This window comes from Lytechinus variegatus, chromosome 6 (assembly GCF_018143015.1).
Source record: "Lytechinus variegatus isolate NC3 chromosome 6, Lvar_3.0, whole genome shotgun sequence".
NCBI lineage: Eukaryota > Metazoa > Echinodermata > Echinoidea > Temnopleuroida > Toxopneustidae > Lytechinus > Lytechinus variegatus.
In genome coordinates this window covers 3,261,759-3,278,626 of record NC_054745.1, presented here as the reverse complement: position 1 = coordinate 3,278,626, position 16,868 = coordinate 3,261,759, and the positions used below count along the sequence as shown (strand labels likewise).

The 16,868-nt window shown below is 37.3% G+C and overlaps 1 pseudogene; it reads left to right on the top strand.

Annotated features, from left to right (window-relative positions):
• Positions 1-5,256: 5,256 nt before the first annotated feature.
• On the top strand, positions 5,257-15,425 carry LOC121416739 (annotated as a pseudogene).
• The last annotated feature ends 1,443 nt before the right edge of the window (positions 15,426-16,868 follow it).

Genomic DNA, 16,868 nt, shown 5'->3' with positions numbered 1-16,868 from the left:
AGGTGTCGTATCATCAACTGTATATAGCTGTCTTTTACGCATTACTACAAGAAACAAAAAACGATATAAACCATAGTTATTTGAGTATTTGACGATGCGTCAAAAAATAAAAAACGCATCCCAAACTTTCACCATTACAATGAAAGTATCATTTATTATTTTACATATTGCACACTAAGAAATAAAGGTTCAAAATTGAACCCCGAATGGTTCATGCAAATTCAGCACCCTATGTGTTCAAAAATTGAACCCTGTGGTTGGGGCTCATTTTTGCACCCTGCGGGTTCAAAACTGCACCCCTAAATTTCGAATTGAACCCCTAAGGGTGCAATATTGAACCCGCAGGGTGCAAAAATGAACCCCAAATCAGGGGTTCAATTTTTGAACCCATAGGGTGCCTATTTTGCATCAACCTTTCGGGGTTCAATTCTGAACATTTATTTCTTAGTGTGTGCAAGTAAACTTCAACATTTCTGTAAATAATATCTATCAATATATCCATCAGTGTTGTAGTCAAGGCCAAGGCTTTAATACCCAAGACCAAGGCTTCAATCCCCAAGGCCAAGGCCTAAAAACCTCAAGGCCAAGGCATTTCAAACTTTCAATATATGGAACAATGAGTCAACAACAAGGCGGCAGTTCGAATATCAGTTCGGCGCCTCTACATCTAGGTCTATCATCAATTTGCCCCCCCCCCCTTCGAACATCATTTTGGCATCCCTTCGAACTCAATTTGCCTTCCCTAGTTCGAATATCATTTCGCCCCCCTAGCTCGAGTATCAATTTTGCGCCCCCCTAGTTTGAACATCAATTCGGCGCCCCCTAGTTTGAGTATCAATTTGGCACCCCCTACCTCGAACATCGATTCGGCCCCCCTCCCTAGTTCGAGTATCAATTTGGCGCCCCCACTTCGAACATCATTTCGGCGCCCTCCTAGTTCGAATATCAATTCGGCGCCCCTACATGTAAGTCCAACATCAATTTGGCGCCCCTAGTTGAATATTAATTTGGCGCCCTACATGTAGGGCGATCATCAATTTGCCTCCCCCCCCACGTTCGAACATAAATTCGGCCCCTAGTTCGAACATCATTTTGGCATCCCTTCGAACTCAACTTGCCTTCCCTAGTTCGAATATCATCCCCCTAGCTCGAGTATCAATTTTGCGCCCCCCTAGTTCGAACATCAATTCGGCGCACCCCCCCCCTAATTTGAGTATCAATTAGCGCCCCCTATCTCGAACATCGATTCGGCCCCCCTCCCCAGATCGAGTATTAATTTGGCGCCCCCAGTTCAAACATCATTTTAACATCCCTTCGAACATCATTTCTGCGCCCTCCTAGTTCGAATATCAATTCGGCGCTCCTACATGTAGGTCCAACATCAATTTGGCGCCCCTAGTTCGAATATCAATTCGGCGCCCCAACATGTAGGTCGATCATCACTTCGGGCCCCCCCCCCCCCCGTTCGAACATTAATTCGGCCCCCAGTTCGAACATCATTTTGGCATCCCTTCGAACATCATTTCGGCGCCCTCCTAGTTCGAATATCGATTCGGCGCTCCTGCATGTAGGTCCAACATCAATTTGGTGCCCCTTGTTCGAATACCATTTCGCCCCCCCCTAGCTCGAGTATCAATTTGGTGCCCCCTAGTTCTAACATCAATTTGGTGCCCCTACATGTAGGGCGATCATCAATTTGCCCCCCCCCCCCCACGTTCGAACATAAATTCGGCCCCTAGTTCGAACATCATTTTGGCATCCCTTCGAACTCAACTTGCCTTCCCTAGTTCGAATATCATCCCCCCCTAGCTCGAGTATCAATTTTGCGCCCCCCTAGTTCGAACATCAATTCGGCGCCCCCCCCCCTAGTTTGAGTATCAATTGGCGCCCCCTAGCTCGAACATCGATTCGGCCCCCCTCCCCAGATCGAGTATTAATTTGGCGCCCCCAGTTCAAACATCATTTTAACATCCCTTCGAACATAATATCGGCGCCCTCCTAGTTCGAATATCAATTCGGCGCCCCTACATGTAGGTCCAACATCAATTTGGCACCCCTAGTTCGAATATCAATTGGCCCCCCCCCCCCGCTCGAACATTAATTCGGCCCCAGTTCTAACATCATTTTGGCATCCCTTCGAACTCAATTTGCCTTCCCTAGTTCGAATATCATTCCCCCTATAGCTCGAGTATCAATTTTGCGACCCTCTAGTTCGAACATCAATTCGGCGCGCCCCCCCCCTAGTTTGAGTATCAATTGGCGCCCCCTAGCTCGAACATCGATTCGCCCCCCCCCCCAGATCGAGTATTAATTTGGCGCCCCCAGTTCAAACATCATTTTAACATTCCTTCGAACATCATTTCGGCGCCCTCCTAGTTCGAATATCAATTCGGCGCCCCTACATGTAGGTCGATCATCACTTCGGCCCCCCCCCCCGTTCGAACATTAATTCGGCCCCCAGTTCTAACATCATTTTGGCATCCCTTCGAACTCAATTTGCCTTCCCTAGTTCGAATATCATTCCCCCCTAGCTCGAGTATCAATTTTGCGCCCCCCTAGCTCGAACATCGATTCGGCCCCTCCCCAGATCGAGTATTAATTTGGCGCCCTCAGTTCAAACATCATTTTAACATCCCTTCGAACATCATTTCGGCGCCCTCCTAGTTCGAATATCAATTCGGCGCTCCTACATGTAGGTCCAACATCAATTTGGCGCCCCTAGTTCGAATATCAATTCGGCGCCCCTACATGTAGGTCGATCATCACTTCGCCCCCCCCCCCCGCTCGAACGTTAATTCGGCCCCCAGTTCGAACATCATTTTGGCATCCCTTCGAACATCATTTCGGCGCCCTCCTAGTTCGAATATCGATTCGGCGCCCCTACATGTAGGTCCAACATCAATTTGGCGCCCCTAGTTCGAATTTTTCCCCCTTTTTTTCTTCTTTTCTTTCCCCTCTCTTTTTTTTCTTTCCTCCCTCTTCCTCTCTCTCCTTTTCTTTCCCCTCTTCCTCTTTTTTCCCCTCTCCCCTCCCTTTTCTTCTCTTCCTTTCCCTTTTTCTTCCCTTTTCTCTCTCTTTTTTCCTCTTCTTTCTTCCCTCTTCCTCTCTTTCCTTTTTTTTTCTCCTTTTCCTCTCTCCCCCCCTCTTCCTCTTTTTTTTCTCCCTCCCCCTCCCTTTTTCTTCTCTTCCTTCCCCCTCTTCCTCTTTCCTTCCCTCTCTTTTTTCTTCTCTTCTTTCCTTCCTCTCCCTCCCCCTTTCTTTTCCTCTTTTTCCTCCTTTTCTTTCCTCTTTTTTTTTTCTCTCTTTTTCTTCTCTTCCTTTCCCCTCTTCCCTCTCTCTCTTTTTTTTCTCCTTTTCCTTTCCCTCTCTTTTTCCTTCTCTTTCTTTCGCCTTTTCCTCTCTTTTTTCCTTCCCTTCCTTCCCCCTCTTCCTTTTTTCCTCTTTTCTTTCCCCCTTTCCTCTCCTTTTCCCCTCTTCTTCCTTCCCCCTCTTCCTCTCTCTTCTTTTCCCCTCTCCTCTCTCTCTTTTCCTTTTTCTTCCCCCCTTTTCCTCTCTTTTTCTTCCTTTCTTCTTTTTCTTCTTTTCTTTCCCCTCTCCCCTCTTTTTCTCTTTCTTTCCCTCTCTCTTTTTTTTTAGCCGAAGGGGGGGGGGCAAGGCCCCCTCGCCCCCCCCCATGGATCCGCGCCTGCTTTGGAGTGCTGATTTTTCCCGTTCAAATTTGAACTAGACAAATCAGCACTCCTAAGTGCAGTCACTATACACGCTCTTTAAGAGCTGAATTAGCACTTCATTTTTAGAGTGTGAATGTTTGAGAGGGATGCGAGAGAAAGATGGGGAGAGAGAGAGAAAAAGACATATGGGAAGTAGGGACATATAAAGGGAGATAAAGATTAGCATAAAACGGAAAAAAGAGTGAAAGGAATGAGGAAAAGAAAGAGGGTGTGTTTTTGTGTGTGTGTGTGAGAAAGAGAGAGGGAGGGGAGATGAAGTATTACAATAATATAGAGAGAAAAGAAAGAATGATATAATAGAAGGGTAGCAGTGTTTTCTGTTCTCATAAACAAAGTAATCTAATCATTGTAAAGAGAAATATATCACAAGGCATGTCAATCATAGGAATTCATATCAAAATTAAAGAAAAGATGAATTGGAACTCAGTAGATAGATCTGATTTCGTGAAAATTCAGTAAAAGAAAAGTTAACTATCCTATAGGAGGCTTGCAAGGAAAGATTAAGTTTAGGAGATAGCAAAATGGGGATAAGAGAGAAAGAGAATAAAGAGGAGGGAGATAGCAAGCAAGAGTAGAAAGAAGCAGAAAGAGAGAGAGAGAGAGAGAATAGCGGGGGGGGGGTATAGATCCCAACGCCCCTAAACTTTGTGAATGTTAGCGCGATTGAAAGCTGGTTGGGCGGCATGAAATGATGTCATTTCTCTTCGACGGTCCATATTTGGGGAAACCCCTTTCTTATTCTAATCCATTTTACGTCGAAGGATGGCGCTCGCTCAAGCCTAAATTACACTCACATTGAAGCACTTGTTATGGATGTGGTTTCAGACATTAAATCATTTAAAATCAGAAGCCATGGGAAGTCTAAATTACCTTCATTTGATAACTTCAGTAAGCTAAGTACAGACTCCTTTAAAAAAACACTAAAATCATATCATATTCGGATTCAAGATATGATACTGAAATTGTGCACCTTTGCATAGAACAAACATGAATTCGATTGACTTTTTTTTATAAAAAAAGACATATCTGCCATATGCATTCTACTAACATTCACTTGCATAATGTGTCAAAACATTGTAAAAGACGATCAAATTAAATATTTCCAAAAATAATTTTGTGGCATCATGGCGATTTTGTCTCTGAGTAAAGCACTTCATTTCCATTACCCCGTCCCTCAGATATGACACAAACTGAATGTTATGTGTTGAGTTAGAAACACCACATCTATTAACCCACGTACTTCATCAAAGAGGACTTTTGACACCATAAATAACATTACAAATTGTTTATTATTGTAGAACGAAAATGATCTAAAATAATTTTCGCGAACTGCTTTTTGGCTTCTTTCAGGGTAATGTATATATAGGTGATTTTATGGAAATAGGAAGGATGAATATCATCTCTACTCTGGAGTTTGAAAGATGAAAGTATTTCAGTTAACTATAGACTTGCTTGCATATTTCTAAGGATTATTTAACCCTGTATCAATATATCTATCGTAGATGGTTGTTATATGTTTTGTATAATGCGGTATGTACGCCTTGCAATAAAGTGAAACATTTTTATAGAAAGTTTAATGAGGTATATTGAACACCTGATTTGCTAGGATACCCTGTAATGCTTCAGATCTAATCTTAACAGCTCTAATGTACATTGATTTACATCTTTAACGTACATTAATTTACATCTTTAATGTACATTATGTTACATCTGTAATGTACATTATGTTACATCTTTAATGTACATTATGTTACATCATTTTCCTTTTTAATGTACATTAATTTACATATTTAACCCTATCTAGGCCGGGGTATTTTGGGAGTTCCTATGCCCCCCACAAGGCAGCCCCCCCCCCCAAGATCTCGGCCGTCGACCGCGCGATCGCGCCGAAAATGGGCACTCGGGTTGCCTGGTACAGAATCTACAAGATTGTATAGTAATTTATTTCATGCGAATCGCTATTAAGTGATTATGCTAATTTATGCGTAATTAGTATGCGAAATCATACTTTTTCCTCTAACTCCCTAAATAAAGCTCCAAATGTACTAATTTTTGGTATAGAAACTGTTTGTGGTGTTTTTAGCAAGTGTACATGAAAACATTGTGATACAAATCATTTTCTTATGTATTATATTGCTTTTTGCAATTTCTTATGTATTTTGTTCTTTTTTTACCTTTTGTTTTTCATCGTATTTTCAATAAAATTTGTTGGGGACTCTTCTGTGATCATAAAAAGCATAAAATGAATACATTTAGACTAGCAAAACTAAAAATAATCATGCATTTATGAATTTCGGTTGAAAATACAATTTGCATTGACTTTGTACACCAAATCACGTTTTGAACCATTTTCGGTCTGACATGCACTTACACAATGTTGCATGATTTAGGAACCACGTACCCGGGTGACGCAAAATTGGTCTCAAAAGTTGCGTAAGACCTGAAAGTAAAAAGTCAGCTAGCGGTGCGGTCAGAAAATTTCGCAAGGCGAAAATATCGCGCGATTCGTTGAGGGGGTGGGGGTCTCCGAGCCCCCCCCCCGGCCTAGATAGGGTTAATGTGTATCAATTTGCATTTTTAATGTACATCGATTTACAGAAATAATGTATATTATTTACATCTTCAATGTACGTTAATTTACATCTTTAATGTACATCAATTTACATATTCAATGTATATCAATATACACTTTTAATGCACATCAGTTAACATAATTAATGCACATCAATTTACATCTTTAATGTGCATCAATTAACATCTTTTATTTATATCAATTTACATCTTCAATGTACATCATTTGAAATTAGATTGCCTACCTTATTTATTTAACCATCTCCTTTTATTTTCAATTAGTCATCAGTAAACAACCCTGATTCAAGTGTTTCAACCCAAATATCTTAATATAGGAGTCAGTAATGAACTTCGTTTTATTGACCTTTCCAATAGATGTATGCACTTGGTGAGTGCTTCTTTCTCTTCTATCTCAGTTAATTTATCCGAACCATTGTCATTCATCTTTACTGCACAATGATAGCAAACGAACTTTATTCAAAGATCTCCAAACTCTGTCTTTGTTTTTGTTGGATTAATCTGAGTATAAGTTTTCTCTTTAAGACATCCAAAATTGTCTTTCAATCACCCCCCCCCCTTCACTCATCAATGCAAACTAAGAACATTCACTAAACTTTATTTTGATAACCCTATTGATTAGTAGAATTAGTTGTTGTTTGAGATTCTCTTTTAAATTACATTATCTTTCCCAATTTACCACAGTGTTGAATTGTTCCTCTAAGTATATTATATATTCCATCAGAGTGTCCTTTACCTTTGATTACCTACTATACAAACTTTACCCGTTCTTTACTCGGAATATTGTTATCAACTTCTCTAATGTTTTGTAATCATATACCTCTTAATTTTCGTTTAACTACTTGTAATTTGTTTTTCGTTATTTCAATGATTTCGTTCAAAATGAATACAAGTTTTTCTCTCATTGTCAGCTACTGATGTTTTGAAACATAAAGGTCGAAAACTTGAACCTCACGAATCATGATAATCTTTTCATAAATCTATAAAGAATTCACCCCCGTTGATATACAAACAAGTGGAATGCCTCTGGCTGTCTCACCTGCACCACGCGGTTCAATATAGCAGCAGTGCTGACTTTGAATACTACTCTAACTCGCACAAGATGTTCAGTGATACATGGTTACTCTTATGTCCACTTTTTTATGAACTAGACCAATAAACTTACAGAGATATGATGGTTATTCAACAAAAAACCCCAACATGGCCAAAGTTCATTGACCTTACATGACCTTTGACCTTGATCATGTGACCTGAAACTCGAACAGGATGTTCAGTGATACTTGATTACTCTTATGTACAAGTTTCATGAATCAGATCCATAAACTTTCAAAGTTATGATGGTAATTCAACAGATACACCCAATTCGGCCAAAGTTCATTGACCTTTGACCTTGGTCATGTGACCTGAAACGCGCACAGGATGTTCAGTGATACTTGATTACTCTAATGTCCAAGTTTAATGAACTAGACCAATAAACTTTCAAAGTTATGATGGTAATTCAACAGATACCCCCAATTCGGCCAAAGTTCATTGACCCTAAATGACCTTTGACCTTGGTCATGTGACGTGAAACTCATGTAGGATGTTCAGTGATACTTGATTAACCTAATGTCCAAGTTTCATGAACTAGGTCCATATATTTTCTAAGTTATGATGACATTTCAAAAACTTAACCTCAGGTTAAGATTTCAATGTTGATTCCTCCAACATGGTCTAAGTTCATTGACCCTAAATGACCTTTGACCTTGGTCATGTGACATGAAACTCTAATAGGATGTTCAGTAATACTTGATTAACCTTATGGCCAAGTTTTATTAACTAGTTCCATATACTTTCTAAGTTATGACGTCATTTCAAAAACTTAACCTCAGGTTAAGATTTGATGTTGACGCCGCCGCCGCCGCCGTCGCCGCCGCCGTCGGAAAAGCGGCGCCTATAGTCTCACTTTGCTTCGCAGGTGAGACAAAAATGCCATAATTCACCTGTTATATTAAAAATATTTCATTGTGCGTCAACCCGCACTGTTCTATTGTGTTGATAATGTTTCATTCCGTGTCAACACAGACTGTCATATTATGTTGATAATAATGTACCGGCACCAACTGGAACGGTAACTTACAAGGGGGGAATAATAATAACAAAAAAGGGACAAACTTGATTTTTCATTAAGTTGTTCCCAAATTACGAATAATAATAATAATGAATAATAGCGTTTTATTTATCCAGGGTAGCCACTTCAATCATAAGACTGCTCTTCCAGCTGGCTCTGCACAACATTATATGTTATTATAACCCTTAATTCTTCAATCTAAATGCTGAGCACCAATCAAGAAGGCAGAAGGTCCCATTTTTATAAGTCGTTGGTATGACTCGGCCGGGGCTTTACTCAAGACTGGAATATGTTCTCAGGTGATAAAGTCAGCTACAAGTCATAGGGATCTGTTAACCAAAGAAAGGTTCACCAGTCTGTATAAAGGCATTCGTCATAACTCACGAACAGGTTTATGATACACACAATAGATAGATTTTCACATTCATAAACCTTTGGCCTCAATTATTAAGAGAAGTAACTTGGTTTATCATGTTTATAGTTCGTGTATGTACGGTTTGAAGTTATGACAGAATGATTGTTAGCATGGAAAGCGGAGATAATGTTCTAAACTCCGTGGATGAGACCCGCTATAGAAAATTGAGTATCTGAATATAAAAAACGGTCAAGTCCAATTGAGTTAATAGATATGGGGCATTTTTCATTATACAATGACTCTTCGTGTGTATAAATCATAAATCTAAAATCATATAAACAATGCCTTCAATAAAGAGGGGAAAACCTTGCCCAAGTCCAGGACTTGAGCTTTTTTATATTTATATCATAGCGCCCTCTCTCATTACATTCAACTCTGTACATACACTAACTGCATTTTATCATTTATTTTTATTTGATAGAGATGTGGTTCAATGGTTGTGACGGAATAAAAGCATTCACCTGAATCTTTAACTTTATTCAGTTCTAGACTATTATGAGTTTTATTTTACAAGAGGAGAGAGGTATTTTCAACATTGATCAGATGTAAAGTGGAATCTTGTTTTGTTTTGGACCTAGTCTAAAATGTTTAAAAAGTAATAGGTAATTGAAGATCACTTGCAGATGTATGTGATTCTGTGTTATTTGGGTATAATAATACCCTATGTCTGTGTGTGTGTGTCAGAGGATGTGTGAGGGGTGTTTGCGGGGGTGTGAGTAAAAAAAAAGTAGCTCCTCAAAAAAGGAAAAAATAATAATTGTTATTCCAATATGCGTGTGTGGATGTGGGGCATGCAGGGACGGATTAATTATTGATATTTTCTTACAAATTTTGATCACAAACAAAGTTTGTCTTTTGGAAGAATCACCCCTCCCCCTTCACTCACTAGCAAGCAATAAAAAAGAAATTCTGCAAATTTACAAATGAATTTAGAAAAAAAATATCTTGCAAGCGTGAAATAAAGGTCTTTGCCAAGGAAAAGTTCTCACTATATTTACACCCCTAACCTGAACTTAAATGGGGACACCATCTGTATTTCTTGTTTGTTTATTTAATTTAAAACATAAAAGGGGAATACCATACCCAACCCCCAACCCCTAATTCTTGAACTGTTGTTTGTGTGCTTAAGACTTCTTGGTGTCATGGATAGAGGAAGAGAGAACTGTAAATTATGAATGATACGTCATTTTCCAGATTCTTTTTTTTTTTGTATTTTGCAACACATACACATGTCCTCACATTTAACACTCACACCAACACACCTACACCCACTTGCTCATCTCAAAACACATCAGATATGAAAAAAAACACTAAAATACAAAAGACAAGTGGCACTATTCCTATGATACATAAAACAAATCTCTTGGGTATCTCTTTTTAACATTCAGTAGTACAAACATCTACCATGCAAATGAATGTAAAAATGACCCAAGACCATATGATACTATAAACGATCCAAATCCACCAGACAAAAGGCCCCGCCCATAAGCAATGATAATATTGATGTTCATAAATTTACAATTTGTTTACTGATGTTCTCTGATGTATTTTGGCCAAATATACTTTAATTGCCTAAATATAAAAAAGTCCCTTTTTCGATCTTCTCGAAATACTTTCAACGGACTTTGTTTTTTTTTATATTCATATACTCAATTACATCATGGCAATTACATGTATAAACGATGGTAAAAATGAAGATGAATGTTCAAATAATAGTAACAATGATTATGCCCCTTGAACATTTACAGAGTGAAACTTAAAGGACAAGTCCACCCCAACAAAAAACTTGATTTGAATAAAAGGAGAAAAATTCAACAAGCATAACACTGAAAATTTCATCAAAATCGGATGTAAAATAAGAAAGTTATGACATTTCAAAATTTCGCTTCATTTCACAAAAACAGTTATATGAACGAGCCAGCTACATCCAAATGAGAGAGTCGATGATGTCATTCACTCACTATTTCTTTTGTTTTTTATTGTTTGAAATATGAAATATTTTGATTTTCTCGCCATTGTCATGTGAAATGAAGTTTCATTCCTCCCTGAACACGTGGAATTCCATTATTTTAACATTTTGTGCTTCAGGCAAGGAGGTCCTAATCGTCAAATTCGTAAAAATTGAAATATTGTATAATTCAAACAATAAAAAACAAAAGAAATAGTGAGTGAGTGACATCATCAACTCTCTCATTTGGATGTAACTGGCTCGTTCATATACCTATTTTGTTAAAAATAAGCGAAACTTTGAAATGTCATAACTTTCTTATTTTACATCCGATTTTGATGAAATCTTCAGCATTGTGCTTGTCTGATTTTTCTCTATTGATTCAAATCAACATTTTTCTGATATGGATTTGACCTTCAATTGGAGCTCCATACACGTAAGTGTAGGATAAAATAGTTGATACATCATAATAAGTTTTAGATGGGAGAGATAATGGATAGTTTATTCAATAAAAAATATACGATTAAGACGAGACTTTCTTTACATTTATTTAGCCGACTCCATTACGTATTATCAATCACTTTTAAGCAAACCATAATTCTTTTATTGTTGCTTGTTATTAAGGTGATTGAAATTCTTCGCGGTATGGTCAAATTATTCATTTTGGAAGAAAAGGCAGTTCACTTTAACCAACAGTTGCATAGAAAGAGACAGGGTGTTTGATTGTTGAATAATGTTCAAATTTAGCCACGTGGCCAGGTGAAGTTGAAATAAATGTTGGATTGTTAGCACAACTTGCTAATTGTTATTTATATTTTGGGTGTAATTACCTATAATAGAGACTTCGTACTGAATTTTCTGTTGGAAAATAGAGTTAAATACCTTGACCGGACCGCAAAATGGAAACATGTCATAACATTTCTTACAAACATGACATGACGAAATCATCAGCTTTTGACGAAATCTTCAGTGTTGTGATATCTAATTACGCCTATTTGGCGCAGTTTTCCAATTCTGCATTAAAATTATATGTGTTAACTTCTTCTGACAAAACAATTTAGGTCCAATAAGAGCCAAATATTAAACACATCACAAAATTCATCGTTTCACTATTAGTTCCTGTTTGGATCTTTAAACTTAAATTTGAATATGAATAATGTCTCGAGCATGGGTACTAATTAGTGTATATGGTTGATGAGTGGTGATAAGTGTTGATAAAGGTGAGTGTGTGTATGTTTAGGGGGTGGGTGTGACGGAAAATTTAAAAGACGTCAGATATTGCATTTTTGGCAAAAAGACAGAGTTTCAGTTGCGAAGAGTTACTACGTTTCTACTTCGCAAACCATTGGCACATTTGCTAAACTGGAAGCCATATTAAATATGTAGTTGTATAGTTGTAAAGAGATGTGAAATGTAATAAATAATATCCAAGATTGAGCATTTTATTTGCTTTGTGCACTAATCCATGATGTGGAAAATCCCAAATGTTTCACAATACACTGCACGTCTACTCAGTTGTACACTGTATACATTCATTCACACAGTGTATAGATATTGTAAGCTGATAGAGGGTGTGTACTTGAACTTATAGGTAAGTATGTAGCTTAAGAATTATATTTTTTCATTTGTGGGGATAGGAAAAACATGAATTTGATAACTTATCATATGAATATATTTGACCCACGTTACTTTAACTTGGCTGTTACGAATGAGCTTCGAGAAAAAGCCGTAATGAAACTTTCCGATAAATTCCCTTTTAATGACGCCATGCCTACAGCACATGTAATTTACAGTAGCTCGTCTCATTTCCATGTTTTTGTTTCAAACATATTTGCTTATATAGTTTGCCTCTGCATTTTCCCCATTAAGTTGTGCGTTTACATTGTAGTTATGTCTTAAATTGTTATATGATAGTTAAGCCAGATTAGGTTTTATGCATCCCATGATTGGAAACAAAATAGTACCATTTCACCAAAAAATATCATTTCAGTTTCCAAATAAAGATGATAAGTACATCGTAACCAGAAGTACTTCTTTTACAAATTTCAGGCTTTAACTCTAGTTGATTATGTTATGTTTTAACTTTAGGTGTGGTATAAAATCGCCTTTTTATTATTATTTGCTCCTAGTCGGATGGCAGCACTAATTATACTTTTTCTGCCTTTAAGCTGTCTTGTTCATTTTTGAAATCTGTCTAGGTTTTGAGAGTGCATATGGGTTTATATAAACATTGTCACAAATGTATTTTGATCCATGAATGAAATATATACATATAAATGAATGATAATTTTCATTTTGTCTATGGAAGTATTAGAAAGGACTTATTTTTACTTTATAAAAGGAATTTTTATACAATATTTTTATTTTCTTTTACCATGAAAAGAGCCTTAGGCTTTTTACTCTTCGAACATTTGAATTTCGCTTTGAGGTATACTCATTGCATAAACGCAGGCCCTAGACTTGCTAAAATTGTTTGAAGTTGTTTGCGTTGTTATTACGCACTATCAATATTTAGTTCCCACATTCTTTGCAATTTGAGCACTGATCCTTCTTTATCATGAACTAAAAATTAAAATTATACCTCCTAATATGTTTTTTTTACTCTGCACCTCTTTGTTTATTTGTGTATAATAATACATTATACGAGGATCTTAATTCAGCTAAAGAGGAAAAACTGTATCAAATTTAGTGATATTTTATTGGTTCGCAAAACAAGGCAAGAACATTTAAGATTAAGTCTGATAACACTTTTCCTGTGAAGGTTTCTGAGAAAGCGAGAGACTTACGAAACGGCTTAAAACGTTTGATCAGAGCTTATTAGTTCGACAAGAGCGTTAATATACACGTTAATTTAGTATGAATGTGTTGATGTTTGTGCGTGGGTGTGTCTACTTGCGTTTACCTCTGTTTGTGAGAATTCTGTATTTAACGTTATTAAAGGTGTTAAGGAATCTTTAATATACCCTGGTAATATTTATTTTTTCCAATTGTTTCTTGAGCTCATTTTATCTTCGTACAAGGAAAGGCCATGACATGACATGGTCATGTGACAAGCATGGTGAGCCAATCAAATTTTACTGTAAGAAACACACAGTTCCCATATGTCATCCATGCGCTACCAAAGATCACAGTCAGAAACCATGTGAGCTAAACGACATCGAGGATGTTATCTTCGAAAGGAAGAGACAGCTAGAAGAAAAACGGCCAAAAGCTCAAGAACTTCACAAACAATTGGAAGTCCTCAGCACGAAAATAAAGACTGTAGCAACGTCTTGAACTACTCATCTTCGGACAATTAACAACAACATTCAAGCATCATATGACGACATGATCGAATCTGTTGGAGAAAAGGAGAACAGGATGATTAGGGTTATTAACGAGGAGGCAGATGAGGAAATAAGACTAGTAAATGAGAAGAGAGAAAAACGGATCAAGGATTGCAAGTTCGAGAGAGAAAAGGAGCGACAATTTATCAGAGACCAAAAAGCAAAACTTTTATCAGATACAAAGACAATCAGTGGTGTAGTTACTAAGAAGACAATTAATCTCTCTTGTAAAAATCAGCATGTAATAAACACTTTGATGAACATTGAATCAACCATCAAACGTATAAACCAACATGATGAAACGTTGGTGAATGAAGCTCCTCAAGTACTTGCATCTATTGATGAAAATTTAAGTTTGAATGTTCATCAAGATGTTAGCAATTGTCTAGACCGAATAGAAAGTGAAGTTGAGAGATTGAAGTTTGTAGAGGGGGAAGTAGGTGGAGAATACTATGGTAGAATTGATTGGTATATCGGCAAATGGGAGCCGGTCAAATCAATCCACATTCCATCGGTTGTTAATAGGCCGTACGTGTGTGGATTCACTAGTGAGGATGAGATATGTGTGCGTAGTGAATTTAACGATGACATGCTTGTTACAAACATCAACACTCAACACACAAAGAAAGTCATTGATGGAGGTGTGTGGATTACATCATGTGGGCCGATAGACAGTAACGTAATAGTATGTGGTAAGAGGAGATATTATTGCACGGGTGACAGGTTGGATGGATGCATCACTCTGTATGACAGACAATGGAAGGTGATTAGAGACATCGGCATACCGAGGAATGGAGACGGTAATACTGTGTATGTTGATGTTGACAGGAATGGGATGATCATCGCTGCTCAGTTCAATCAGTCTAATATCTACGTCATCAATCCTGCTGATGGTAAGATAGTAAACACTATAACGATTCAGGGTAAGACGGTGTGTGGTGATATACAAGCCTTGTCATCAGGTGATATCGTTGTGAAGACAGGTATTAAATACACTGTCATCTCACGATCAGGAGAAGAGAAGGCTGTCATACACTGTGATGAGTGGGACTGTTCAGATTGTCGCGTTGACAAACTGACAGACACACTCTACATCGCGTATTGGGATAGAGGGCGTAAGACCTACGCAGTTGATCAGGTGTCACGTGATGGTATCATCCAGGCAAGGAGGATCGTGGAATACGTGAAATCAGATCGCTCTCGCTCTTTCAGCCCTTGTCTCGTTACTCCTTCTGGTAACCTTTTAGGATGTGATGGAGACAAACTTCTTCTCTACAAGAAAACATTCACTTTGCAAATCATCTAGACTATCAAAGGAATGAAATCGGATTTTTGAGAGAAATATAGACCAGAGTTTTGTTTTCACTTTTACTTCCATTTCAATATTCATCCTTCAAGCTCTATATGTACGCGACTACATTCATATACGCATGGTCACAGTGTGTAATGTTATATCATTCCATATCGAATAGAAAGCTGTCGCCAATATCCATTTCGTCTAGATTTAGGTCTGTAATGAATGCCCTCAGATCCAAAATGAATGGTTTACTCGTAACCATAACAAAATAAATGCAAAATGTGTTAGCGAATTGCCTACTTGGACCAGATGGTTATTTTAGAAAGTCTTTTAGAATGGCTGAATTCAGTATTGAACGTGTTAATAACTGATTTCTGTGAACTGAACCCGATCATTTACCAAACGACATGTCGTTCAGTTTCATTCGATTTTATTCTCCTAATAGTGATCGGGTTATTCCTCGATTAAAATTGCTCTCAGCTTTTAAGGTATTTGATTCGAATTAATTAATCAGGACCCCATTTATAAAAATGTTGACTATGATAGCAACTTTTGCTAGAAAGTCAACTACCATGACGACAATAACGATTCTGCTTTCTGATTGGCTCATCCTATGAAATTTGATATTCAAACTGGAGTTGTTATCATGGCCAGGTTTTAAGAAATTGTACCCTGGTTGATTTCCTTTTTTATTCTATGGTAAAAAAAAAGCGGGAAGGGGTCAAAATGGTATGAAACTGAAGTTTCGTATTGTACACAATCCCCCCTCATGAAGTTAGATTAAAATAAGATAAAATATCGTAAATATTGGTGTTCAATAAGGTCATTGCTTAGTCTGCATTAATATGACAATATAAAGGGAAATGGATAATGTTTCCCCGTATAATTGTTTTTTCGTCAATTAAATATTCTCTAGTCATGTATAACAAAATATGTGAGATTTTTCTCAAAAATATTTAGCACACGGTATATTCATCAGATTCCTGAAAGTATTGCATCATATTACTTATTTTAATCAGTTCATTTTTCTTCGCTTGTACAACTATTACTTATCCTCATATCGCTTATTATTTTCAACATAGGTTACTGATATATTTTATTCCCCACACGAATGATATCTTAAACATTGGCTACCTGACTTGGAAATCTATAGTAACAATCATATGGAAGTGAAACATTTTTTTTAAATAGTTATTTGTGTCGACGTTCTTTAATGATGTGTTCGCACCTACTACGTTCAGTTATGTTTATCAACATCATGAAATTATGTCAAATTAATTTCAATATAAATATCATATGACAATAGAAAAACCACATGATAGGCTAGCGTACCATGCTGTAAATAAAAAAAAATGTTTAACAGACAGAATTAGATAATTTGTCAAATATCTGCCCATAATGTAGCTTTTGTTCGTGGTTTCATGTTTATATAATATTGAACTCGATTCAATC